This window comes from Sinohyriopsis cumingii, chromosome 1 (genome assembly GCF_028554795.1).
Source record: "Sinohyriopsis cumingii isolate HCF-2022 chromosome 1, ASM2855479v2, whole genome shotgun sequence".
Classification (NCBI taxonomy): Eukaryota; Metazoa; Mollusca; class Bivalvia; order Unionida; family Unionidae; genus Sinohyriopsis; species Sinohyriopsis cumingii.
The window spans coordinates 161,429,716-161,457,629 of NC_142961.1; the positions used below are offsets into that span (position 1 = coordinate 161,429,716).

At 37.5% G+C, this 27,914-nt stretch overlaps 1 long non-coding RNA gene across 1 annotated transcript; it reads left to right on the forward strand.

Moving 5' to 3' along the window:
- Window positions 1-248: 248 nt before the first annotated feature.
- On the forward strand, window positions 249-21,874 carry LOC149808253 (uncharacterized). The gene is made up of 5 exons (XR_016419703.1): window positions 249-658; window positions 1,148-1,269; window positions 11,728-11,842; window positions 21,205-21,311; window positions 21,764-21,874. It is a non-coding gene; the product is annotated as an uncharacterized LOC149808253 (long non-coding RNA).
- Window positions 21,875-27,914: the final 6,040 nt, after the last annotated feature.

Here is a 27,914-nt window from a genome sequence, read left to right on the forward strand (position 1 = left end):
GCTAAAATGCTTTATTATCATTTTTTTTTATTTATAGCATCAATCACAAATTGAAATATATACAGTATTAGCGTTGGAAAAGAAAGTTTTCTTTTTGTTATATTTTTTTTTCTCACCCTAGCGAAACACTTTCTGCAAATGACCTTAATAAAGAAAAATAATAAATTAACCTAAACCACTTTGAATGTCGACCGTATCTTTTATTTACACGGCATCATGCGCGGAAGAAAATACCAACTGAACCGGGATTTCAGACAGCAGATGAATTGAAGTTGATTCATTGAACATCATTAGCAATTGTACAATCAAACAGATGCAACAATGAAAAGTGGAACTATGAAAAATCGAGAATGTTAGATTTGCGAAGGATTTATTCCGAATCATTGTCTGCTAATAGAGAATTCATGTCAGTTGCTGTGTCGGCGATGCCCACACAGCGCGCCGTCCAAATGTGAAGTTGCGTTTTGCTGACAGACGTAACACTGTGCCATAATTTATCTGATGGCATGTAAAGAAGCTGCTTAAATTATAGTATTTAAAAGTTTCTTCATTTTGTAAGAGCTCAAGAAATTAATTCTGGTTTGAAAGACAAGATGACGGTAAAACTCAGAAGACGTAGCTGTACAGTACCGTTGGTGTTGGAGACATCATAATAAAGGTAACTGCGTTAACTTCGCTTTTTGTTTGGTAATTTGTTGGATATTATCTTTTGCTGATCTTCTTTGAGCTTGGAGTAAATTTTACATTCTGAACATTTTTATTTGCACTTATATGCTTAATATGTATTGCTGGGATATCATATAGAATATGAAGTCAGTATAATGGTACTATATTACATATTTGAATGATAAAAGACTGGTAAATGATATAATGATAAACTACAAAATAAATAATTTGCCCAATATCCCAAATATGTTAATTAAAACAAACATTGAATGTAAATTCAGATATAATGAGCAGTTGTAAGAAGTAAGAAATAACATTTTATCCATTGAACCTGTTATGTGTTATCATCATCAGTTTTAAAATAAACACATGGAGACAAGTTTGCTTAAATTCTAAAATTAACACACACACATGGTATTTTAATCTAATACAGAAATGGTGACATTGATATATGCAGACCAATAGTTTTTTTCTTCTACAGATATAAATTAAAAAGCCTAATTCTGAGAGTTTCACCTACAACATTCATGATGGGAAAGGGCCACTAATTAAGAGCTGCCATATGTGGAAGAAAAATACCATCCATGTTGAAAAGGGCTAGAGGTAATGTGAGAAAACATAATTTATCAATCTTATTTAACATTATTGTTGATATTTTATCTCAACTGGTCAAAAGGCTAAGTGGGTTTATGTAATGGTCCAGAGTGTGTTATTTATTTCACATCCCCTTCTGTCTTTCAACAGTAAGAAATTAGCTACTTTGGAGTCCATAGTTCTGATCAATTTGTTTATATAAAACTTGGTTTTGGGCTTAAATCAACATCTTGGATAAATCTAATAATGAGGAAAATCCAAGTATATACATGTGATCATGTATAAGATTAGTTGACTTTTTTAACCAGCCTAAAAGCCATACTTCCACAATATAGGCTAAAATCATTAAGTTGTCCTTGAAGTTTGATGAGTGTTAACCATTAATAATAATAAGGTGATCTTTCATCTGAGTATGTTACCACCGCATGCAATATTTATACATGTAGTGCAGTTTTTACTAAACGTAGAATACATGCTTATGTAAATGAGATCTAGATTGAAGAAGTGAAGATGCATACAAATACATGAGGTTATAACCACTACTGCTGATTCAAGTTTGATCATGCTTGGCCATTGGGCTTATAGAGTCAAGTTTCACAATGATGCTTATTATGAGTGTGATAAAGGTATGGTAGTGAAGTGACCTTGCATCTGATTGGCAGAGTTTCTTACGACTTGCACAACAGTGTTTATGATCAAATTTAGATCTGACTTGTTTAATTATTTGCTTGTATGTCTGAGGCTGTAAGCAAATTCTATGCATATATTGTGGTGGTTCTACATCTCACTAGCCATTCTTGCTACTGCTCTTAAAACTATTTCTCATTAATTTTATCAGACTTGGTAAATAGATTTATCTCATCAAGATATAGCAAAGGAGCAATTTTGTAAAAAAAATATTCATTCATATTAAACTCAAATTCTGCATCTGATTGGTTGACCTTGCAAATACTATAAGGGCTCTATTTCTGACAAAAAGATTATTTTGATCTAATGTAGCAGAAATGCTTATATGATCAAAACATCTAACATATTTGATAACAAATAAGAAATAGTTTTTCATGTCAATTTGATAAACATTGATAAATCGGTTCATATCATTAAAAGCTTGGAAGAGTTTGATTACATGCGAGACCTTCACATATTAATCATGCTTTATTTAGAGAATTATTTTTGTCAGGATTTAGTAAAATAGGTAAAATCAATATGGACTGGTTTTGTTATGTACAGCAACACTAGTTGTTTACTGAGTACTGAGGGAATTGGAGTAAGGCAAGGGTACATTGCAGTAGGTAACCTGGTTGACTTGATAACAGGATTGTAACACAAACATTTTTATCAGGAGTCTATCATACATACCATTGATTCACTGCAGATCCTGCCCCCATTAGTTACCTTTTAATACATAAAGCATTTGGGTTTTTTATGTCACAAATCCCATAGGGATTAAAATTAACATCATAGGTCTCACTGGATAGTTTCGTATTTTGACATCCCTCTAATTTTTAAGGTAGAAGGCATGAACCTAATTATCACAAGCCTAGCATTTATAAATTTACACATAAGCTAAATCTATAATGTGGTTCAGATTTACTTTGAGTTAGGCATGGAAATAGGTTGGCTTGTTGGTGACTGCCTGTCACAGTTAGATGAGCATTGGAGATCATATGCGTAACTTAGTCTGCAAATGAGCTGCTGACTTTTATTTGTGTCTGCTACAGAGGTAAATATAAAAAAATCTTGATGGTAGAGGGGTGATGAAAAGTATGCTAATTTGTTATAGTACTAGTGAACTTTATTCATGCATAAGGCACATACTGATTCTTTTAGTTGCCTTGTCACAGAAAAATATTGAAAATAGCTATTTCTAGTAAAAAATGAATGTAAAATGTACCTGCATCCTTTGACCCTACCAGAACCAAACTAAAAGCTCAAATTTGCGCAGCTGCTTTTGCTCATCACAAACATAATTGGGAGTATAACTGCTAACCCTACCCTCTAGCACACATTTCATTCATTCATTGGATTAAAGTCACGTGCACCTTTCGGTATGTGCGACTGTTTAGTTTGTACACGTTTGTGTACTTTTTGAATTTAGCGATTAACTTATACAATGCCCCCAAGCAAGCAAGCCGAAGCCCAGGTGCCCCAAAAGGTCCCGCCCAGGCTCTCGTCGCTGCAGCCTTCTCCATCGTTGTACTCCGTTGGTGGTCTGTTTCTGCATCCTGCATCTCCTTCCTCTCTCATTTCAGGCAGTAACCGAAGCACACCAGCAGCAGTATTATTAAATTTTCGTTGCAATCAATGCCCAGTTCCCTATATTTATTGGGCTATTCCTGTACTATCTTGCCAAACATGTGATTGTCACATACGCTTCAGATATTCCTGAGTTGTGAATTTTCCTATCTTTTGTAAGGTCTATTAAATTTTGTGTACTTTGCGTACTTGAATTTTCCGAAAATTTTTTCACATCTAGTAGGCTTTTAGTAGCCCTTTATTTTGTTTTGGAGATCTCAATTTGGTTAAGTATTTCGTACGTGTGGCTTTAAACCAATCAGTGTGTTTCAGGGCCAGTAAGTTGTTGGTCAAAAGAGGGCTTTCGTGGGTCAGAATGAAAGCCCTATGTGGTAAAATTTGTTTGTAAAAAAGAAAAAAAAAAAGAAAAGAAAAGAAAAAAAAGGTGGGTAGGGAGTGTGTATGCTATATTTGTGTGATGGCTATAGACATTTTTGTTCGTTTTTCTGCTTTTACCACATATCCCGACAACACACATTCACGCTCACTTTCTCATTCACACTTATAAGTAGATGTGGGGGGGTGGGTGGCCTCATTTCTTTTGTTTGATTTCGGGAAGGCAATTCTTTTCATACTGGGGGGTGGGGGTGGTTTGATTATTTGAGGCATACTCTTTTCATTGTTTCTGCCTTCATTCCCCAAGGTCTGCAAGTGTCCTGTTCTTTCTTCTTTTACTGCCTTAGGACGTTTAACTTCATTCTGTGCCTTTTCCTGCTCTTCTTTATTTCAGCTCTTTCTGCCTTATCCCGTGTCCGTTTCTGTTTTGGTCTTCTCGTCCTTTTGATACTGCCATGTTCGCCGTGAGATGTTTTCTTCGAGGGAGGTGGTTTGATTGCCTTTGTTTCCCTTCGCTTTGACCACTTGGCTATTTACCTGTTATTTTTGTTTAGCTTAGCTGTTTGTGATTTATTTTAATGTATATTTTTTTTATTTTTATTTTTTTATATTTTTTTTTTTTTTTTTGAACCTAGCATGCCATTATAATTCCAAAACAGTGATTTTGTAATATTCGTCCTTATCTGGTTTTTATTGTTCGGGTTATGAGCGGCGGTGTCAGTCTGTGAACCCACTAGCCCGAGCCGGCCGTCACAATTCCCAAACAGTGATTTGTAATATTTTGATTGGTTTTTTTCTTTTTTGGTTCGATCTTTTAGGTTTATTGGTTTTAATTTCTTTACATGGTCTCTCTTTATACCCAACCCTTCATTCGGTTTAGATTTGTCCCCTTTTGCCTATTTTGTTAATGAATGTCATGATGTTATTATAGGTCATTCCTATGTTATTGTTTTTTGCCACAAGTAACTCCGGGTATGTCCACCGTTCTCCTATTTGTTCCTGTTGAGATTTTAGTTCGGCCCTTTCCTGGTTGTATTTGGGGCATATATTTATTAAGTGTGCGATTGTTTCTGGAGTTGGGCAGTAGGGGCAGTTTTCGGTTGGTCCCCTTTTTATGTGTTTCCCTGCGCATCCTGCCAATAGTGTTTTACCTGTTCTTATTCTATTTATTATTGTTATATCGTATGGATTTTTGAAGGTTGGACTTTCGACTTTTCTACTTACTTTTTTCATCATCGTGTGTATTAGACTGTTTGCATCCGATTTTTCCCATAGCTCTTGCCACATGTCATTGATCTTGTCCCATGTTATTGATTTCAGTGACGCTGTATGCTATATTTTGGGCTTTTGGTTCGTTTGTGGCGTTTTTTGCTTCTGCATCTGCTTTGTCATTGCCTGGGATTATGGATGTGAGAGGGTATCCATACGAATTCAACGTGTTTGTTGTTTTTTTCAATCTCTTTAAGTAGCGATCTTGCATGATTAATCATATTAGGTCTGCTCTTGGATTGGTCCGTTGCTAACGATTGTAGTACACTGTAAGAGTCGCTTAGAATGACTGCCTTAGTTGTGGGGTATGTTTTGACGTATGTTAATGCCATTAGTATTGCCATGAATTCTACCGTGTATATAGCGCATTGGTCTGGGAGTCTTTTTCCAACGGTGACATCTAATTTTGGGATCACTATCCCTGCTGCAGTTTTATTTGGATTTTTGGTTTTTGATCCATCTGCGAAGATTTGCGTGTATGTCTCGTATTTGTTGTCAATGTACGTTAGTATTGATGCTCTTAGTCCTATCGGGTCATTTTGTTTTTGTCCTAGTTTACGTAAGCTAAGATCTATTTGTGGTGTGGGACAGGTCCACGGGGGGTCTGGGTAGTACCTTATTTTTTCTGGGTTGATATTTGCGATTTGAAATTTCCTTTTTAATTCTATAATTATTTTCCCACTAGGTATTTTTTTATTTTTTCCTTTTGTATCGAATGGTTTGTCGCATGCTAAGAGGGCTTGTAGCATGAGGTGGTTGGGTTGGTGTATTGATATTCGAGTCGAGTATCGCAGCATCAATTCCTTCCGCCTTAGGTCTAGCGGAGGTTCTCCTACTATTATTAAGATATCTTGTGTGGGGGTACCATTTAGGACGCCGGTGCATACCCTTAGCGCTTTTGATTGGACTGTGTCTAGTTTCTTTAGTAACGTGGCGTTCGCCGCTCCATATACCTGGCAACCGTAGTCCAATTTTGCTCTTATAAGTGCTCTATATAGGGTAACGAGTGTTTTTTGATCAACCCCCCAATTCACCCCTCTGAGGTTTCTGTGGAGGTTGATGTCTCGTTTGCACTTCGTTACGAGTTCTTGGATATGAGCTGCCCACGTTAGTTCGTGGTCGAATACCATACCTAGGATTGTCGCTTGTTTTTCGAATTTGATGGGTACCCCCTTTAGGGTTAAGTTTGGAGTGGGTGGGGGGTGGTCACCTCCCGGATTGGAAACTATGCCTTCTGTTTTTAGAGGTGACAATTTAAATCCCCATTTATCTGTCCAATTTCCTATATCGTTTAGTCCTTTTTGTAAGTGCTTGGTCGTTTCTCTGCTGGCCGGGTTGCCAGTTTTCCATACGGCGCTGTCATCGGCGAATTGGGATAAGTCAAGGTGGTTGGGTTTTACCGCTGTTTCCAGGTCGTTTATCATTATATTAAATAAAGTTGGGCTGATTACGCTTCATTGTGGCGTGCCATTTTCCAGTTTGTATCGTTCGGAGTAGTCTTGTCCTAGTCTGACTTGTATCTTTCTATCGGTTAGGAAGTTAGCAATAAATTTGTATATATTGCTAGTTATTCCGTATGGTTTAAGTTTACTTATCAGTCCCTTAGTCCACATTAGATCATATGCTTTTTCCATGTCTAAGAAGATGGCTGTAACATATCTGGATTTTTAAAATTTTTCTCTAGATGCTAATTTGACAGCGGTTTCTAGTCTCATGAGTTGGTCTATTGTGCTTCGGTAGTTGCGAAACCCGCTCTGTGTATTAGCTAGTAGTCCTTTGCTTTCTAAATGGTATTTCAGCCTGTTGTTTACCATAGTTTCCATTATTTTACATATATTGTCTGTTAGTGATATGGGCCTGTATGATTTTATATCGCTTGAGGGTTTTCCAGGCTTAAGAATCGGGACCACTACTGCCTTTTTCCATCTTATAGGTATGGTACCGGTTTCCCATATTTTATTAATGAGGTTAAGTGCAATTGTGACAAGTTTTTTGGGTAGGTTCTTGTACATTTCATACCCCAAAGTGTCCTCCCCGGGGGATGTGGTCTTTTTGCCGGCGAGGGCCTTTCTCCATTCGGCTTCTGTAAACGGAAGGTTTAGTGGGCCGTCATTATTTCCTGCTTCCTTTATGTTGTCAGAGTTGCTTTCCTCAAATTGCCTTTTATGATTTTTAAACTTATCCTCTAAGTTGGTATTGCTACACATGTTGGCAAAATAGTTTGCGAATAATTCTGCCTTATGTTTGTTGTTTTGTCCAGGTATGTTGGGGGTTATTGATTTAGTTTTGCCTCTCATTTTTTTAATTCTTTGCCACACCTCCTTCGATTTTGTGTTAATATCTAGTTTTGAGCAGAATTCTCTCCATGAGTTTTGTTTAGCTATCATAATAGTTTGTTTGGCAGTTTTTTCCTTTTCCTTGTAGTAGTTAAAGTCCCTATTATTTTTAGTTCTTTTGAATTTGTTTAGAGCTCTTTTTTTCTCTTTAATTGCTATTTTACATTCATTATTCCACCAGGGCACCGTGGGTTTGGGTGCTACTCCTTTAGTTTTAGGAATTGTTTCTTGGGCCATTGTGTTAATGGTTTCTATTAATTTGTCATTAAAGGTGTCAATGTCCCGGTGATATATGGTTTCTGGGTCGATTGAGTCACCTATCTGTTTGAACCTAATCCAGTTGGCCTGTTCGTATTTCCATCTTGGTGTGAAGGATGCTTTATTTTGAGGTATTCTAATTTGTATTTCTATATTTATAAGGTAATGGTCACTTCCCATAGGGTCGCTTTCATCAACTTGCCAATCAGAAATGCCTGCTAATCTTGGTGTGCATAGAGATAGGTCTATTGCTGATGTGTGGCCTGTTCTGTCATCTATCCGGGTGTGCATTCCGTTGTTTAGAAAAACTAAGTTGCATTTTTGTGCCCATTTTTCTACAATTTTTCCTTTAATGTCCGTCTTTTGACTCCCCCATAGTTCATTGTGCGCATTGAAGTCCCCGCATATTACCACCCATTCTCCACAGTCTTTAATCATTTTGATTGTTTCGTCTGCACTTAAATTGCGCTGCTCATTTGTTTCATAGAGGTTAACGATTAGTACCTGCTTAGTTTGAGCGGTTATTTTGACTATCTGTATTTCGAAGTCATTGGGCGGTCTACTATCTGTTAATTTATGCATTTCTGATGTAATTCCATCTCTAACAAAGGTTGCTAACCCCCCTCCTCTTGCTGTGGGGGATCGATGCTTTAGGTATTTGGTGTTGTAGCCTATGATGTTTGGGATACGTGAGGTATCATTTAGGTGGGTGTCCTGTATGCATATAACATCTGGTTTTCTTTCCTGTTCAAGTATTTTGTTATTTAGTTGGTCAGCGTGGGCCCTAAGGCCGCGTGCATTCCATTGCCATATTTTGATTTCTGCTCTGGAATCCATCTCTAGTGCAAAAAGTCTTAATAGTTTGTTTAATTTACTGTTGTTTTCGTTTTATGCGTGTTTCCTACCAGTGAGGGTGCTACCTATTTATTTTGTTTTTGGTATCCTGATTTTTGTTTTGGCCTGCTTATAGTTTACCCCATGGGAGATCATATATTCGACTATTAGGGCTTCTCTAAGAGCCCTGGGGCATTCTGCGTGGTTTGGTTTGTGGTTACCACTACAGTTAGCGCAGTGCTGATTGGTGGCGCTGCATGTTTTCCGGTCTGGGTGGTGAAGACCACATTGATTGCACCGGAATAGGTTTCCGCAACTCTTAGAGTAATGCCCCCAATTTTTGCAGTTGCCACAGAACCGTGGTTTCTTTTTGAAAGCAAAATTTTTTTAGCCTCGAGTTTTTCGGCTATTTTGATAGTTTCTGGGGTGGCGCCCTTAAAAAAGAGTACCACTGCAGTGCTATCCTTTCCCCTTCTTGTTTTTAGGCGGATTGCTTTCTCTACTTCCTGTCCTTTACTCCTTATGTAGTCTACTATTTCATTGGTTTTATTTTGAGTTGATACATATATGACTCCTTTGTTGTGTGTTTTTGGGGGGTTTGGGTCTATGTGTTGTTTTGTTCTGTTGTGTCTAGTGACCTGAACATTTATTTGGCCTATTCTTTCAATTTCCATATATTTGGCAATCTGTTGTTCAGTGGTGCATTTGATTATCAGCAAGTCGTCTCTAGTGCTTTTAAGCGTGAATTCTCCTTGGTGATGTTTGTTCAATTGCCATGCTATGGTTTTAAAGGCTAACTTCGTTATTTTGGAATTTACTCCCTTGACGAAGAGAGTCAGTTCAGCGGGGTGTTTCTTGTTTTGGATATTTTGCAGACTGGTCTTTTTTCCCCTGGTGTTTGTCTCTTTAGCTGACTTTGTTTCGTTGTCCATAACCGGCTTGCTGGGTCTTGTATTCTGACAGTTAGTGTGTTCCTTATTCTTTCTAACTGGTATTTGGGATTTGGTTTTCCTATTATTCTTACCTTTTGTTGAGTCGTGTGTGACTGCTTTATTTGTGGTAGGGTGAGGGCGTTCTGTTTCATCTAGTAGGTTCTCAGTTTGAGTCCCCTGGCTGCTAGTGTTTTTAACCAGCGTGGTCTGGGTTGTTTTTGTGCTTGTTGAGTATTGTTCCTCAGTTTGGGTACTCATGTCGGATGTAGTTTTGCGGTTACTCGGTAGATTGTCCACATTCTCGTTTACGCTTGGTGACAGGTAGAGTCTACTCATCGAGTCAGTTGGGGTCGAGTTGAAAATTGGCGTTAAGAACTGTATCTGTCGTTTTTCTCTTAGGGGGGATGAGACTGCTTCGGAGTAAGTTTGCCTTAGTTTATCTGCCTTTAGGTTGACCAGGCAGCTGAGATAACTATTTGATGATGTGACATTAATTTTGTTGTTATCCATCTTGAGTTTCTTTATTTGATGTAAGGTATATATGACGGGATATTTCTTTAGTTTTAATCCTGGGTTTGTTTTGATTTCTTGCAATTTATTTGAGTTTAATTCTAGCTTAAAGCTATCTGTCTTAACTATACTTTATTCTACTTAGTACTATGAAAAAGCAACAGCTGTAAGGGGATATGCAAATAGCTTTTATTCTGATTTGTGTAATTAATTATTATATTACTATTATCCAATTTAAACTTATTGAAAATTATTTTCTAGCCAAATGGTCAAAGTAAAAGGTTTTACTTACCCCGATCCAATTTTCTTTTTAAGATCTTTAGAGTTTTTAAATACAGCCTTCTAATTATACAAGTTTCATTACATTGGTCAATAATTAGTCACATGTGATGACACTTGTAACTAATCAAACCACAGCAACTGAGAGCAGACTAAGCACTGATATTTATATGGTACAGTGGCAATATACAGTCTGTCTGCCGCAACACATGAAACAAACTGGACAAATCTGAAAGCCTTGAATTTGACTTTATTTATCTGTATGGTAGAACAGAACCTGAGTTGAAAAGCTTTTAAAGAAAGACCTTGATATCAAACCTAATAATAACTGCAGGAGTTATATTATGGATAATTAACCATTCTCTCAGTTTCAAACTGGGCATTCCATCCCATGGGGTTCTAAATGTAAACCAAGTGTAACTGATATCCTAATGAACTGTAAAGACCATAGCAGCACAACAGCAGGGGACCAGGTATGTCCAGATCCAGAAATCACAGACCAGTTTCAAACTGATGATGAACCACATAAAAATTACACATCTGCTAGAACTTATGTTATGAAGATAACTTAAATTGCATTATTATTAATCCTCCTCCTCACATTCATCATAATTGAGATGCATCATATATGTTTTATTGTAAAATAGTTTATGCAACATAATTCAGTGAAGACCTTTGCTGCCAATTTACCAGTGAACCATTTGTTTCAATGAACATATTTTATGTTGTAACAAGGAGCATCATTTAAACATTATGATACACTTATCATACCTGTATATGAAATCTTAATACTAACACTTATACTTGCAATACTACTACTAATAAAAACACCTGCATTGATAATTTGATTATGTTCAATTGGACTTGTATCTAAATGATCACCAGCTGTATGAAAAGACATATTTTAATATATAGATATTGGATGGAATACTAGTTACCACAATTGAATAGTCATATGATAAATGATATATTATTTTAAACAATTTATATTTGCAGTGAAACATACTTTTACATTATTTTCACTTAAATTTCATTTATAGAGCAGTATACTCTGCATTCATTAAATTACTGAAATGGTTATAATACAACAACAAATACTGCAACTTCCAGAATCACAAAAATCAAAAGATATAAACAAAAACTTCCCTACATGTATCAACAGTTGTCACTTAATAGACAGAACTCTGAAGATTTAGAATAGGATGTTAACAAATTAGGTATTCAAGTTAAAAAGAAAAAAATACCAAGTAAGCTTACTACCAAAAAATCAAACAATAACAGTGAATTTTAGTACATTCCCAGGAAACAGAATATATGATTTTTCTTAACTTGATCTGATACATCTTAAATCTATAGAAAATGATTCATATTGTATGACTAAAATATTATGTAAACAAAAATTCCATCACTTTTTTCAGATGCAACATGCATACCCCAACCCATCCTTCTTGATCATAAAGTATACCAGCATTCCACTATAAGATGGGGAGCTGTAGTGGCTCAGTGGTTAGCTTTCTGGACCTGTGAAATAAGGTAGGTTCAAATTCTACCATCAGACCAACCTGGGTTAGCTACCATGGTGTGTCCTTGGGCAAGGCACTATACTTAAAGTGCCTTGGCACTAAATAACTTACTTGTGTTGGTTTACCATAAAAGGCCAAACCAAACACAAAAAAACAACAACTTTAAAATATGAGTTTTGTCAATACTAAGTAATTGAAAATCATACTGAAGAAATGTTTTTGTTAATACAGATTAATGGATCTAAAAAATCTCTTTCTTCTGCAGGAGTTTAAAATGTTAAATTAAAAAGGTCATGGTACACATTGCTTTGTTCGTACACATCAGGCTCCGTAACCCATATCCAACTAAAAATTTTAGTAGAGTCTGAATAAAACATATTTTAATCTGGATGATAATATTCTTTCTCCATTCATATATTACACCACCAAGATTGATCCAAATAAGATTACATTTTACTATAACACTGAGGATGAGTATGCCTCTTAACAACTTACAAATGTGGAGAGAATGGAGTTAAACTGAACTTTGATTTCTTTTCAACCATAGCACAAGATGATCATTTATTATGAAAAAACCTGAATAAAGTTGGAGTTCATAACCATGACGGTCTTGATACAATATAAATTCAATATATTATTGTTGTCTTGAGGTATAGTTCTGTATATTACAATCTCACACAAGATCAGGGTATATTTTAGTACCATACAGTTAATTCGGGATTGTATTAATACCTATTCTGGTGAATGAACATTAAATAAGATTTACTATTTTGGAACCAGTTGCAATAAAGTTTACTAAACAAGAGAAAATATGACTTTACTATAATATCTAAAATGTAAAATCTGCAAACAGAATACTTGCTTGACTTTACACTTCAACTATATCATAATATTTATTTGAAATGAATTTATACAAATGGCATTAAATTGGGTTTCAGGCTGGTAATGACAATGGTAGTAGTGAATAGGGACGGTCTAGGGACTAGGGAACTTCCATGTTAAAAAGGGTATATCCACTCTGGGGACTATGTAATTTAACATGGGAGAAAAAAAAAAAATATCCATTCTAGGGACAAGGGGAATTTAACATGGGAGAAAGAAAAAAAACTATTCACTCTAGGGACAAGGGAAATTGAACATGGGGAATAAATCGTGGGACTGTCTTGGGACTAGGGGAAATGGAACAGGGTCGGGACCCTATTTTAATAAGGTCCCGACCTGATGGGTCTATGAAAATGGAACAGGCGAAAATTGAAACAGGGAGGGGTCTCTATTTTTTTATTATTTTTTTAAACAAAAAAATAAAAAAAGGGGTAGGCAATTGAAAGTCAAGATCTTTTCGAGAGATAGGAATGGCCCTGAAAAGGGCCTTTGGTTTTATGTTAATATACCCTTAACATAAAGGGCATCTGTGACATCTTCTTCTTGACCTTAGGCTGTGCCTGACTGCAGGACCATAGATTAAGACTCTTTTGAGGCATCCTTGATGCTCCACATAAGATTCTTCGCATCCACAGGCTGGTGTCTGTCCTGTGGATAACTGTCCAGTTGGATCGGACATACATTGATATGTCCGTCCGGAACATCATCGAAGACACAAGCGTTGAAGATTGTACATCGGTCCACATGTTGGGGTGCTGAGTAACAGGTGAAGGAATGCAGTGAACTGTACTTATTTATAGGGGGAGGAAGGATTGAAACGGATTGAGTTTGTTGACCAATCCAAACACGCGTTACAAAATTCAGTCAGCCCACGTCCAATCCGAAGAGAGCAGTCTGTGACGTCACATAGTCTATATAGATTCGCTAGCGCCTGTGCGTAGTCAATCTAAGCGACAGTTTTTCAACATGACGGAAACTCAGAAAACGATCAGTTTGGGTGCACTGATGGTGGAGACTACCCAAGGGAACCCAGACTTACTTTCAGAAGAGGTGAATTGGGATTTTGTGGATTTTTTTACCTTGCAAGAATTTGTTCCTGAACCTTCGTCACCTTCTCCTTCATTACCGCACATGGAAAATTTTAGACAGAGACAGAAAGAAGAATTGGAGAAATTTATACAACAGCAAAAGGAAGCAGAACAAGCTTTTCTCCTACAGCAACAGCAGCAAGAAGAAGAGGTAAGAAAAAAACAACAAGAAGAAGACGCAGCAGCAAAGAAACAAGGGTGTCAAAATCAAACGGTCACGGTACTGTTAGACATTTTAGTTAAGAAGTCTGAAACAGATGTATCAGACTTCTTTATTACGGCCGAAGAGAATACGACCTTCCCAAGCTAAACACTCCAACCCTGTGACTACGCCTACTGCACCATCCTTAGTGATTTCAACGAAATCATCATCAACAGTACGCAGTCCAGAAGTAGGCCTTGGCCATGGCAAAGGCTTAAGACAGTTAAAGTTGATTGTTTAAACTCACCCCTTACACCAAAAAAGGCCCTTTTCAGGGCCATCCACGTCTCTCGAAAAGAGATAGGCTTTCAATTGCCAATAACTAATAAAAACCATTTTACCCAATAGTACCTGTCTGTGTATGAGTGTGCGTGAGTGTAGGTTCTTATTTTAAAATCAAAACCCAAAGACACTTACCTTTTATAATTAATTTATTCTTTTATAAATATTTACAATTCACAATTCACAACAGAGCACTTTAAAAAGTTCATAGACTTATTCTGTCTCATTGTTCACTCTCTGTTTTTTTAATTTCTTCACCGTCATAGTCTTTTCCTCCTCTTCCTCCTCACTTTCTTCCCTTCTTTTCTTCTCCTGTTTCTTTTTCTTCACCTGTCTGTTTTCTTCCTCTTCTTCTTCCTCTTCCTCTGAAGAATCCCTCTCTTCTTCTGACTCCTCTTGTTTCTTTTTTGGGCAGTCTGGTGACCAATGTCCTTTTTCTTGACAATAATAACAGGTATCTTGACTTTTGTCTCTTCTAACCCCTTTTTTTTCTTTTTTGACGGTCTGGACACTCTGAAGACCAATGCCCTTTCTTCTGACAGATATAGCAAGTATCTTGACTTTTATCTTGAAAGGAAGGAGAGTAGTCCCTGGGCTGGTCTGAAGAGAATTTTCTAATGACCCCTCGCAAAGCTCTGATGAAACGTTCGATCTTGGTAGTCTCTTCCATTGTTGTGCTCAGTTTGAGAGTGAAATGAATAGTGAAAGGACAAGACACATACCCTTTATATACGCTGGTCTGCTATGACTATAAATTAATCCATGGTGTTTAAACTTTAGTCATTTGACTTTTTGCTATCGAGATGAAATGATCCAATTCATTTGAGAAGAAAGAAGAAGAAAGTAAGAGGCAGAAACGTGATCTATCGCCTCGTACTAGGGCTGAAGTCTTGGCACAAATTCATGCCAGTGATTTTGAAGAGGACATGAGTGAACCAGAATCCAAACCCTCTAAACAAAGTTTACCACCCTTAGTCAACCCTGAAAAGTACTATGACATTCGAGAGACGGAAAAGCGTCCCTCTAGAAAATTTAGAACTACGGCTTACAAATACACAGTGAAGTTTAAAGATTTCAAGTCTGAAGTACTGTTAGAGAAAGCAAAAGGGTTCATCACCGACATGTGGGATTCTTTGCTCACCACACTCAAGCGACAATGTCAACCCAAAGAAGATGATCGCTTGAGACTTTCCATACAACATGATGGCTTGAAATCCCCTGTTTGGATCGAGTTTAGCAGCCCTGCAGAATTGACCACTTCCAAAGTCATGGACAAGATTCAACACGTGCAACAATCTAATGACCAGTTTGACATCACCGATGGAAAAGCCACACTGGACATGACCCACGTCTCTCCTCCTCAAGGGACCGGACAATGCAGAAAGACCTTATTGGTCAACAACCTTCGCATTACCAAAACAAGTCTTGTCCAAATTAACAATTTTCAAGACCACATGTGTTTAGCCCGAGCCATCGTGGTGGGATGAACCTATGCCGACAAGAACGACACGGTAGAATGGAAAAGAGCCTGGGAGAACATTCGAAAATCGAACCGAACCAAACAACGAAATGAAGCAGAACTTCTGTTACAACAAGCATGCCTGTCCAAAGACACATCCTGTGGCATTCCTGAGATGCAAAAATTGCAAGATGCCCTAGCTCCCCGATACACCTTGAAAGTGCACCCTCAAGAAGTGCGCGGGTCTCTGTTGTTTCGAGGGAAAGACTTTAAGGATGGAAAATACATTCACCTCTATCATCACGATGACCATTTCGATACCATTACCACTATCACTGGATTCCTGGGATACAAATATTACTGTGAGAAATGTGACTTATGATGGTTATAATAATCGAGAGCAACACAAACATTGTGGATCGAAATGCTCAGGATGTTTGGCCTCTCAACCCTGTCTGAGCGAAGGGCAAGAACCAGTGCATTGTCCTGCTTGTCTGCGCACATTTGTCAGCCCTGCCTGTTACCAACAACATCTGAAGATGCAAGGTTCACAGAAGAAATGTGCTTGTCAACTCCTGAGATTGTGCCCAATGTGTGGACAAGGTCTATGTATCAACAGTACCAAGGCACACGTATGTTCAGGAAAGAAAAAATGTCACATTTGTCACTGCATTGTGGACTTGGAACACCAATGCTACATACAAAAATACCAATCCCAACCAGAGAAAGAGGATGGTCACAAGAAGAAGAAAGGCAATTTCATCTTTTTCGATTTCGAATGCATGCAAGAGACCAGTATTCACATTCCTAATTTCTGCGTGGCTCATCGAGCGTGCGAGAAGTGATTCAAGAACCTATCTTGAGTTATTGCCCTCACTGCAGTAAGATTCCTGGAGGGCGTGAAAAAATCTTTCAAGGACTTAACACACTAGCCGATTTCACACAATGGGTCTTAGACCCCATCGACAAGACGTGGAGCCAAGAGGACATCGAACATTATTATGGAGATTGTCATCACCATGCCACGGTGATGGCTCACAATTTCTCCGGATACGATGGACAGTTTCTTTTGAGATGTTATACGGAACGTGGCATCGAGCGTCCTAAAATCACTTTGAACGGAGCCAAAATCATTTTCATGCAAGTGGGACAAGTGCAGTTTAAAGATTCGATGAGCTACTTAGCCATGCCTTTGAGTCGAATGCCTAAAATGTTTGGAATGACAGAAATGGCTAAAGGGTACTTTCCACACTTTTTCAATACAGAAGCCAATCAACACGCCGTTCTACCCCATTTGCCTCAGGCTCACTATTACGACCCTGACAACATGCGTACCGAACGAGAAACTTTCTACGCTTGGTACCAGGCTCACGCCTCCGACCCTTTCGACTTTCAGGAAGAAATGCTAAAGTATCGTCGTTCCGACATGGACATTTTACGGCGATGCTGTGGAAAATTTCGAGAACTGTTCATGGAACACGGAGGGGTTGATCATTTAAAAGAGGCTTGCACCATTGCCAAAGCGTGTTCCTTAGTCTACCGACAACGATTCATGCTTGAAAACACTGTGGCTGTCATCAGTCCTCAAACGACCAACTATGTCAAACGTCAATACTCGGTCAAAGCCCCATGCTGGTTGCATTACTTGTGCGACAAGGAAGACAAATGGATTCAGCATGCCCGCAACGGACAGGGCGAAAGATCATCGGAATGCATTCGGTCAATGGCTGGGACTTAGAAAACCCCAAGATCATGTATGAGTTTAACGGTTGCTTATTTCACGGATGTCCCGTCTGTTACCCTGACCGCGGCACTAAAAATCAGTTCTTACAACGAACCATGGAAGACTTGTACCAGGCCATTTGTCAGCCACGCCTAAAGTTAGAACAGGAAGGATACCAAGTGGTGGAAATGTGGGAACACAAATACAATCACCGTTTGAACACCGATCCTGAGTTTAAACGCCTCATGGAAAGTTACCAGTTCATGGACCCCCTGAACCCAAGTAATAGTTTGTACGGAGGAAGGACCAATGCCACCTGTTTGCTGTACCAAGCTGACGAAGAGAAAGGAGAAGAAATCAAATACTTGGACGTGTGTTCACTGTATCCCTACGTGTGCAAATATTGTTGCTTTCCTGCAGGGCACCCACAATTGTTCACCGAACACATCGACCTAAAAAACATTCGACAATACGAAGGCTTGATCAAGTGCAAAGTTTTGCCTCCCACGAACCTATACCATCCCGTCTTACCTCGCCATTGCCAAGGCAAACTTGTGTTTCCTTTGTGCCGTACTTGTGCTGAAACGTGCAACCAAGATCAACCTTGTCATCACACCCAGGAAGAACGGGCCTTGACGGGGACATGGGTCAGCGTAGAATTGTTCAAAGCTCTGAACATGGGATACCAACTGTTAGAAGTGTACGAAATTTGCCACTTTCCCAAGACACAATAATTCCACAAGGGTGACCCCACGCAGAAAGGCATTTTCGCAGACTACGTGGATGACTTTTTGAAACTGAGCAAGAAGCCAGTGGCTATCTGTCCTGGTGTCACACTCCTGAAGACCAAAAGACATTCAGAGAGAAATTCTGGGCACAAGAAGGCATTACTTTAAATCACATTGAGAAAAACGAAGGCAGGCGATCGTTTGCCAAAGTGATGTTAAATTGCTTGTGGGGTAAAATGGCACAATGACCGTGTTTACCCAAGACGGAGTATTTGACCGAACCTTCCCGCTACTTTCAGATGATTCACGACAAAGCCAAATTCATGAAACACGTGGACGTCGTTCATGAGGATTTGATCTTGGTGAATTACGAAGAAGATCTGAACTTTGTAGAAGATGACCCCTTTGGAAATGTCATCATTGCAGCTTACATGACAGCTCATGCTCGCTTAAAATTGTACGAAGCTTTAGAACTGTTAGGGGAACGTGTCTTGTACTTTGACATGGACAGTTGCATTTATATCGATCACCCGAGTCAACAGCACCCTGACATCGAAGGAGACCGTTTAGGAGCCTGGACAGACAAGCACCCCGATGACAAGATTCTAAGTTTCGTTAGTGGTGGTCCCAAAAATTACGGCTACGAATACTGGGACAAACAAGGAGAAGTGCACACGAAGTGTAAAGTGAAAGGACTTACTCTGAATTATCGTACCAGTCGAGTGGTCAACTTTGGCATATTGAAAGAAGCCTTGCAGTCTAGAGAAAGTGACCACCTATCAACCCAACAAGATTGTACGTTTACCCACACACCACATCGTCAGTCGACCCTTGGAAAAAGTCTATCAAATCGTGTAGCAGAAGCGAGTGCGGCTTCCCACCCACTTTACTTTGCCGTATGGACATGTCGGTATAAAACATTGGTTGTAAGAGGATAGCCACCCACCAGAAGGATGACTTCGCCGCAGCAAGAATCGAGTGAGAAATCCAGTGAGAACTCCAAGTTCAAACCCTACCATTTTCCAGTCTTCTTACCTGACTATTGTGATTGTGCCCGTCGATTGGACACGTTTCAATAATGGCCTACGGATAGGGAAGGATTACCTTCTTCGTATGTTTTAGCTAGAACAGGATTTGTCTACTTCGGACCTGAGTCAGGATTGGGATACGAAGTACAGTGTTTCGCTTGCGGACTGAAGTTACGAATGGATCTATGTATCTACAAAGATTCAGCTATTCTGGAACATACTCGATGGTCTCCACACTGCCCTTACCTTTCAATGGCCTTTCCACCCATTAAACTACGGTACAATTATGACGGTACCTTCCAAAACTAGACGTAAACACATTGCATCCTATTTCATTGTTGTTTCTTTTCCACATAATAGCTTATTTTTTATAAAATGTTAAACTTTACTAATCTTTTTTCAAGATCACTTTAGTTTGCAAAAATATATCTTGTCATTTATTGGCATTCTACATTGAATTTTGTAAACTAGCTATTAACCTGACCTAATTACTCAACTTAACTGCTGACAGAAACAGTCTACAGTAAATGTATTTCATTTCTATAGCTCGATGGATAAACATTACATCTTTTAAAGCTGTGCACAGAATAGGCCGACATATCACGAGTCAGGAAAACATGGGGGTGGTATCCCCTGTGTCCAAAATTAATATCATTTTGAATAGAATATTCTAGTGACAATTGCCTCTTTTCAAATGGTAAGCATTGCTTTTTTTTATTTTCATCAATCTGTCAAATTCGGTATGCATTTTGCTTTAATATTTGAGATGGAAACCTTAGGTGCATAGAAATGTCAGACAGCATTGTACATCATGGATGGTGTCCAACATACTTTTATGATCATAAAACAAAATCCCATTTTTTAGTTATGGCCACTGATTTAAAAAATATTCATCCAAGCTAAATATAATAATAATAATAATGAGGACTTTGTATAGCGCCTAATCTTTAGAAGCTCTAAGCGCTTTGCAACATTAGACAACATAAAAACATACACAATGATATGATTACAAAAACAAACACCATGAAATTAGAAAACATAAAAAACATGCTGAGAATATTTAAGGTAGTTAACATTATTAAGTCATTAAGTTTGTTTTTGTAGTCAGAATAAGTAGTTTTGAGAGCACTCTTGAATGGGATCACTGCGTCTTTGTGTCTAAGTTCAGTGGGCAATTCATTCCATGTTGCTGGGCCCTGGTATGCAAAAGAATGCTGTCCATGTGACTTTGTTTTCATAGTGAGAATAATGAGTATATGATTGTCGGAAGAGGAGTGTAAGTATCTTGCTTGTGTGTACACATAGGTGAGGTCGGATAGGTATGTTGGACTAGAGTCTGTCAGTGAAACGTAGCACAGAGAACTAATGTTGTGTTTGATTCTGGATCGAATGGATAGCCAGTGTTGGGTACAGAGCAGCGGGGAGGTGTGCTCTGATTGTGGTACTCTAAGTATGATCCAAGCAGCTATGTTTTGAACTTTTTGAAGTCTCTGCAGTAGATGTTAAGATGAACCAGACAGAATTGAGTTACCATAGTCCAGTCTTGAAAGCAGTAATGAACACACAAGTGTTTTAGTGGCATCAACTGAAAGATATCTGAGAATGGAGCTGATGCGTCTCAGCCCAAGATACGCAGCCTTGCATATGTTCATGACATGTTGGTGCAATGTGAGAGTACTGTCCAGAGTAACACCTAGGTTTTGTACTGATTGTGTGAATTTAATGTTGGTGTTGCTGATATTTATTGTGTGAGGTAAAGGATGTGAATGAGAAAGTCTTTGATAAGTAAGTATGGCTTGATTTAAATTGTGTTTTTCATGTGACTTGCCAGAGATTTTTAAATGAATTGATAAAGTAACTTGAGACACATTTCAAAGTACATGTTTTAAAAATATTCCATTGATTATTGCTGGCATTTAGAAAAATGCAATGCATCCTTTGTTGTGAAACTTATTTTAAAACATTGTATTACTCATGCAGAAGCCTGCTTGAAAACTAATGGCAAAGCAAAGGCAAATGGAATGGAAGAGACCATATCAGAGACCCTCAAATATGCACCCAACCAACGCAGAATGATAAAAAACAAGGTAATCCAAATGACTCTTATTTCATCAATATTGGATTCAGTTTCGTCTTTTAAAGCATAGTATTTGCAAAGCGGATGCATTTCTAAACTGATAACAAAATCAGCTTATCCTATTGCCCAGGACTATCAGAGCTAGAGTCCAGCTAACTACAATATGCATATATCTTGTCTGATCGGACAAGTGCCTCCATTTGGAATTTTTATTCACATGAAATATTTGGATGAAATAAATTCATCTTTGTGCAAATTGATTGCACCATCCACTTGCCAGAAATGACAAGTAAGTGCAAAGTTATCTTGTATCATGGCTTAACGATAGTAAGGGAAGCACAAGTGCAGTGAAGAAAATTTCATACATTTTTATAATGCTGATTAACATGACTTCTGCATATGTAACTAGTGCTGAGATGATATGACTTTATTTAAGCATTACAATTTTGTTTTAATTTGCAGGTGCCTGAGCAGAAGAAGTAATAGATAAACTTTACAGTGGAGTTGGAGACTGATTCTGATTCATAATCTTAATTAAATCTAGAAAATAAACATTAAAGTCATATTAAAATATCTGTTGTATTGTTTCCTTCTTTCATTTTTCTCTTAAAAACAAATGTCTGAACCTTTAGTCTGTAAATTCAGTGGATTCCTTATCAGCCCATCTACTTTTACTTTACACCATGCTACTTTAAAAAAAAAATGAATTATCCCCATTGGGGTAGGTCCCCCCAACCCCCCACCCTACTTTGTCAACTTACCTGCCACATTTAAATCTAATGGAAGGCCCTGCTGTAAAGCCTGTTAGTAAAACTACCCAACAAGAGGATTTCATACATTTGCAACTCCTAGATGGATGGTAATGTTTTCATTTTTGTAATGTAGATTTGGACATTCTTGCCACCAGTATGGAATATGTGTTTCAGAAACACAAGCAGCTTTCATCAGATTTGCATATAGGTTTTATATGTTGTGAGTATGTTGTAGGAAGTTTTTTTAAATAACATCATATGAGATGATGCCAGTGGAAATGGCAGAAAAGTGTCTGTATTGTTCACCAACTACACCTTGTTCTTACAAAATGTGGCTGTTACACATTCCCATGATGATGTCACTGACAGCCATCAGTGAGGAATGCCCCAACAAGCATAATACAAATTGCTTCCATTGTAATTGTTACAATTCCATTCTGACCACTCCGGTGTCCTAGTGGTTAGAGCGTCCGCCTCAGAAGCGGGAGGTCATGGGTTCAAACCCCAGCCAAGTCATACCAAAGACTTACAAAAATGGTATTAACAGCTACCTCGCTAGACGCTCAGCATTAAGAGGTTAGTGTTAGGACTGATCGGCCTGGTGTCAGGATAATGTGACTGGGTGCAACATCATACTACATGTTTGCAGCATGATGCCCCAGTGCTATACATCTCTATAAACTGCCACACTGCAGACATCGTAGCAATATGACTGAAAAATTATTCAAGCTATGTTAAAAATCCAATCACACACACACAATTCCATTCTACGATCCAGAACCAACACTAATTCCGTACTACAGTTCTTGCATTTCAATCCAATTTTGCTTTTGAAATGTAGTGCCACTAAATTCATAATGAACCCATTCATTTCAAACACTCGCAAATACTTATTATTCCTGTCTACAACTGAAAAATATCTATATAAAAAACGTGTAACTGTGTTTTATGCAAGGGCATGGAGATGCACAAAAACTTGCACCTGAAGCTTGAATAAAACCCCGACTGTGGATAAGACTTTACCCATCGATTACCCCAGCTTGGGGATAAATTCCGACCGTGGCGATTTATTATATATCCTATGACTGCTCCAGCTTGAGGGCAAAATCCAAGCACATCCCTAAAAAGATAACAAGTATAGCGGCTCTTTACCTTCTGTAAATGCCACTTGAGCTTCCTGATGCTGTTGTATCTGCCATTTGACAGAATCACGAATGTGGATATATTTCTTAATTGCCTCTAGTTGTTGAGCTAGTTTAGCTGTATGAAATTCCTTTGTGCAGACTCACTCATTATTAATATTACAACAGTGATTTAATTACACATCACCTGTCAGCACACCGATGATAAGTCAGTTATTTTATAACACACCAACAAGCTTGCCCCTTGCACCCCCCCCCTTTTTATTTTATTTGGGCACCTGTGGACATGAATCTGCAAGGCTCAAATTGTCATTTTTAATATAAGATCTCAACATTTTTAAGGCCTTAATTTTAAAGACATCCTTAAAACCCCCAAAAGGTTATCAACTGGATCACCAGCCTTCGTTTAGAGTAACAGCAAGTATATATATATATTTAGGTCTAAGGAAACACAATAAAAATGTTTGATTTAACAATGACATATTTGCCTCAGGTCTGTGATCCTGAAGTGAATATTAACTGTCCATTTATTTTCTTGGCTTTTCTTTACTAGGAAATTGATTATAGAGATTTCTGCAATGGTGAAGGCAATGTAAAAATTGGTTACTATAACATACTTTTTACGCCATGTTTGAAAAAATAAATCCAATGGAAAGGTTATAGTCTGAAAATCTTCATTAAATTAAGTTAATATAGGGGAAAAAACTTTAAGAGTTCATAAATATTTTTCAGTGCTGAATAAAGATATAACATAACACTTTCTGCTGTGATTTTAATAGTTTCTGAGAGCATGAAAAATTTCTAGAACTATAATGTATAAATGTTTTCAAAAGATTATATTAATATGAGGGAAAAATCTGTTATGAAATAAACTGACAAGATCTTGTATGAATTCATGTTATCTTTAAATATGATATTTGTGTGAAAATATCTGGAAGAAAAAACAAGATGGTGCCACTCACACATACAATGTGGTTGCCACAGTAGCCATATTAAGAAACTTTTTATCGCTACTTCTGAATGGATAATTGTGTCAGCGTGTCAACATGTGTACAAAATACTTATGTTGATGTCTAGCAGGTCCTGAATGAGAATTATGGTGCTGTACAGACATCCTATAAGGCCACCAATGTGGCCATCCTGAAAATCTTGGTATAACTACTTCTCCTGAATGAATCGTCATATCAGTGAAAGACTTCTTATGTCTAGTTGGACGTAAATGAAAATAGTGCCAATCTAACCTCCAATATGGCTGTTTTAATGGGCATCTGGAAAACCCCTTCCTTGCTACTTCTCCTAGATGGCTGGTCATTTTGACATTGTGCTTTCACTAGATGACCTATTTGATGTCTGGTTGGCCGTAAATGGAACTATGCATATGGTTTTGATGTCTAGTTGGTCCTAAATGTGGTTTTTGCTGCTCATAAACTTCTAATTGTATTATAGTTGGTTCCTTAATGAAACTGCTGTACAAAATTAAAAGGCCTTCTCACTTTCTGTCAAGTTGGATACAATTATCTTTACCAGCTAGGATTTCTTGATCCTCTTTTTTATACATCAACCCTTCGCATATGTAGTTAGCTAAAACAGTATTTTGAACAATTAATTGCCCTCTTGCAAATACAATCCCAATTGCATGCTTTTACCAGTGTGAGAGCTCCTTATATAAGTAGCTAAGTATTCAGTAACTGAATTTCCACATCCACATGCATCAACTCAGAATTAAAAGTTGCAAAACATATACAAATTTGAAAATCTTGAGACATGTGTCACTTTGCATGGTGGGTGTTATGATTTAAATGCAACAAGGAAATTGAATTAGGGTTAATTTCTTTAAGCTGTATTCAATCATGGGGCCCTGGATTATAGAATGGTCTAGGCATACACATCACTAATCAACTCTCTCTAGTCCAACCAATGTGTGTATATGAGAAAGCTTGCCAGTAGCGTTATGTGTGTTGATTTCTTCCAATAAATATGTTGATGAACTATTTCTTCAGAGACACAATCCAGACTCTGTGGCAGCAAAATTATCAAATAGGACACAACTAAGAGACAATCACATTTTCAGTCACAATGGTTTGACAATTATCAATGGCTTGAATTCATTGGCTGTGAAGGCAAAGTGATTTGCAGTTACTGCAAAAAAAGTTCCCAAACTGTCACAGATTTTAAATTCTACCAGTGGACTTGTAAGTGTAACTGACAAATTCAGGATTTAATCAAGCAAGTCTCATGATAGTATTATACCTAATAAAGCAAAATGTAGCACAGTATATTCATGACACTTAGGCCAGCATGTACAAAATATTCCTCAAGTTACAGTTGCTAGCACTCCACTAAGAAATGTCATTTTATAATAAATAAAAATGTAATGGAAAAAAAAATCGATAAAGTGATTGCACTCTTTAACATAGCCTACTACCTAACTCAATAATGAAAATGATTTGGTTCATTATATCTTTGTGTTTTATGGAATAAATGCATACATCTGATTGAATTTTAGGCAAGAGACTGAACTTTTGGGTTAAGTTAAAATGTATGTGGAACAAATGCATTTTCTAAAACTACTTGTATCAGTGTGCATTGTGACTTTTCTTTAAGATAACTCTAAATGGTACTGGGTATATATCATTTTCTTCAACTGCACACTGTTGTCTTCCATTTGATTTGATGACTTACAGCTATACTGTCTACACAGCAGGCCTCAACGTCAGGAAAAATTCTGTATACTTCAGTTACAGCTGAAATAAGTTTTGCATTAGTACCTGAATCAGACAAAAAAGGTTGTGTTCTGGTGTGTGAATAGAAATGGCTAAAAGTAATATAGACAAAAGCCATAAGAGTACACAAGTTACATATGAAAACCACCAATTCACTTGCATGTGTGGCATACAAGTTCAAAGATTTGCTTCAAGTTTATTTGTGTACACAGATTGTTCAACTCATAAGATATTTTAAGAGCTATTTCTCTATTGTATGCATAATTCATTTACAAATGTGATTAGTGGGCCACACCGAAGGCCATACTATTAGTTCACTTGGCAATATGGTAACGTCAGCTGAAAAGCATAATCATCCATTAAAAGAGCATTATGATATGAACATTAGGTATTTAGGACATATAGATTTTTCTTTTCCAAATGGAGTCCAAGTAATTATTGCCCAATCCAGGTATAATTTTGTACACAAGTAAAGAACAAAATAAGATAAATCTTCATTTATTTGCAATTGACAATACACTTCTTAATGAATATACACTTTTGCATTTATTTTGTATCACTTGAATAAACAATATTTCTTTCAGTTCATTTTAAACTTTTATTTTTTATCACTTGAGTAAACAATATCTCTTTCGTTTCATTTAACACTTAGAAACAGGTTCTTCCAGTTACAATAATCAACTCTGGAAACAATAAACAAACTGGAACTTTTGACCTAATTATATTACATTTACTAGGGTTAAAACAATAAATTCCTTAACATAATAAATTAACAGTTCCAGTTAATCAAACACAAAATCACGTTTTATACATGGTGTGAACTGTTAATATTTACAGGATAAAGCTTATAGTTTCCAAATTGATTGAAGCTTACATGTTGCAGTTGCTGGCACATATCTATTTCCAGCATGGTTTGCATACATTCCACCTTTAATAATTTTGTTACTTCCCTACCCCACCCCATTCAGTAACAAGTATCAAAAATCAGGCTCATTCTAAGGCAAAGTCTGTAACTTGTGTACCACAGTCATCAGAGAGACAAAGATGCAAAACTTTATGATGCCTGTCAAAGGAAGAAAACAGTTTGTTGTTTACCCAAGTTTTGAACCAGTTAACTTGAATTCTCAGACCATCAATTGCTACAGCCCCACTAATTACAATTGTTAGGGAATAATGAGAACTCACCTTCAGTTATCTGTGTATATATATAATTTTAATAACCAAGAATACCGGATGTCTGGGAACATTATAGCATTCAATGGTAACGTCAGAACTGAGATGAGAGAATTAAACAAGCATAGTACATGACATAATATATCCATAAACTATTGACTGGGAAAAATACTACAGAACACCATTTCTGCTGGCAGTAAGATGTTGAACCTATATGTCATAAATATCAGGTTGGACATCTAGGACCAGTAATATTCATAATGGGCAGTACCCACCCCCCACCCCCCCAAGTGAGAAGGGCCTGATTTGTAATCTAAGCCACCCAACCTATCACAGCCTTTATAGTACTTGAAACAAATATTGAGTAATAGTAAAACAAACTCTGAAAGTTATTAAAACCAATTTGTTATATTTCCATAACTCTGCATAGTTAACTGTGCAAGCAGACTTAAACATATCAGTGTATGACAGTTAAATTGAGCTATAGCATCGATTAACAGAAGCTACGAATTCATCAACAAGCAGCGAACAATCATCTTCACAATAAATGTCAAACATTAGCATCCATAAGCTGTCAAGACAAGTTGTTACACTGGATATATAATCATCCATTTATTTCAAACAAGCTGTGAAAAACGAACCTCACGTCCGCTATATGTACGCTGGCCATTGCAAAGGATGCTTTAATAGATTAATGTTTATCGTCGTGTCTTGACAACCATTTTGCGCGCGCACACCGGAAAGTCATGCTATATATTTGTTACTTGTGAACGTATTCGTGGGCAGTACGCTATATATTGTTCCCGTGGCCGTATTCACGGGC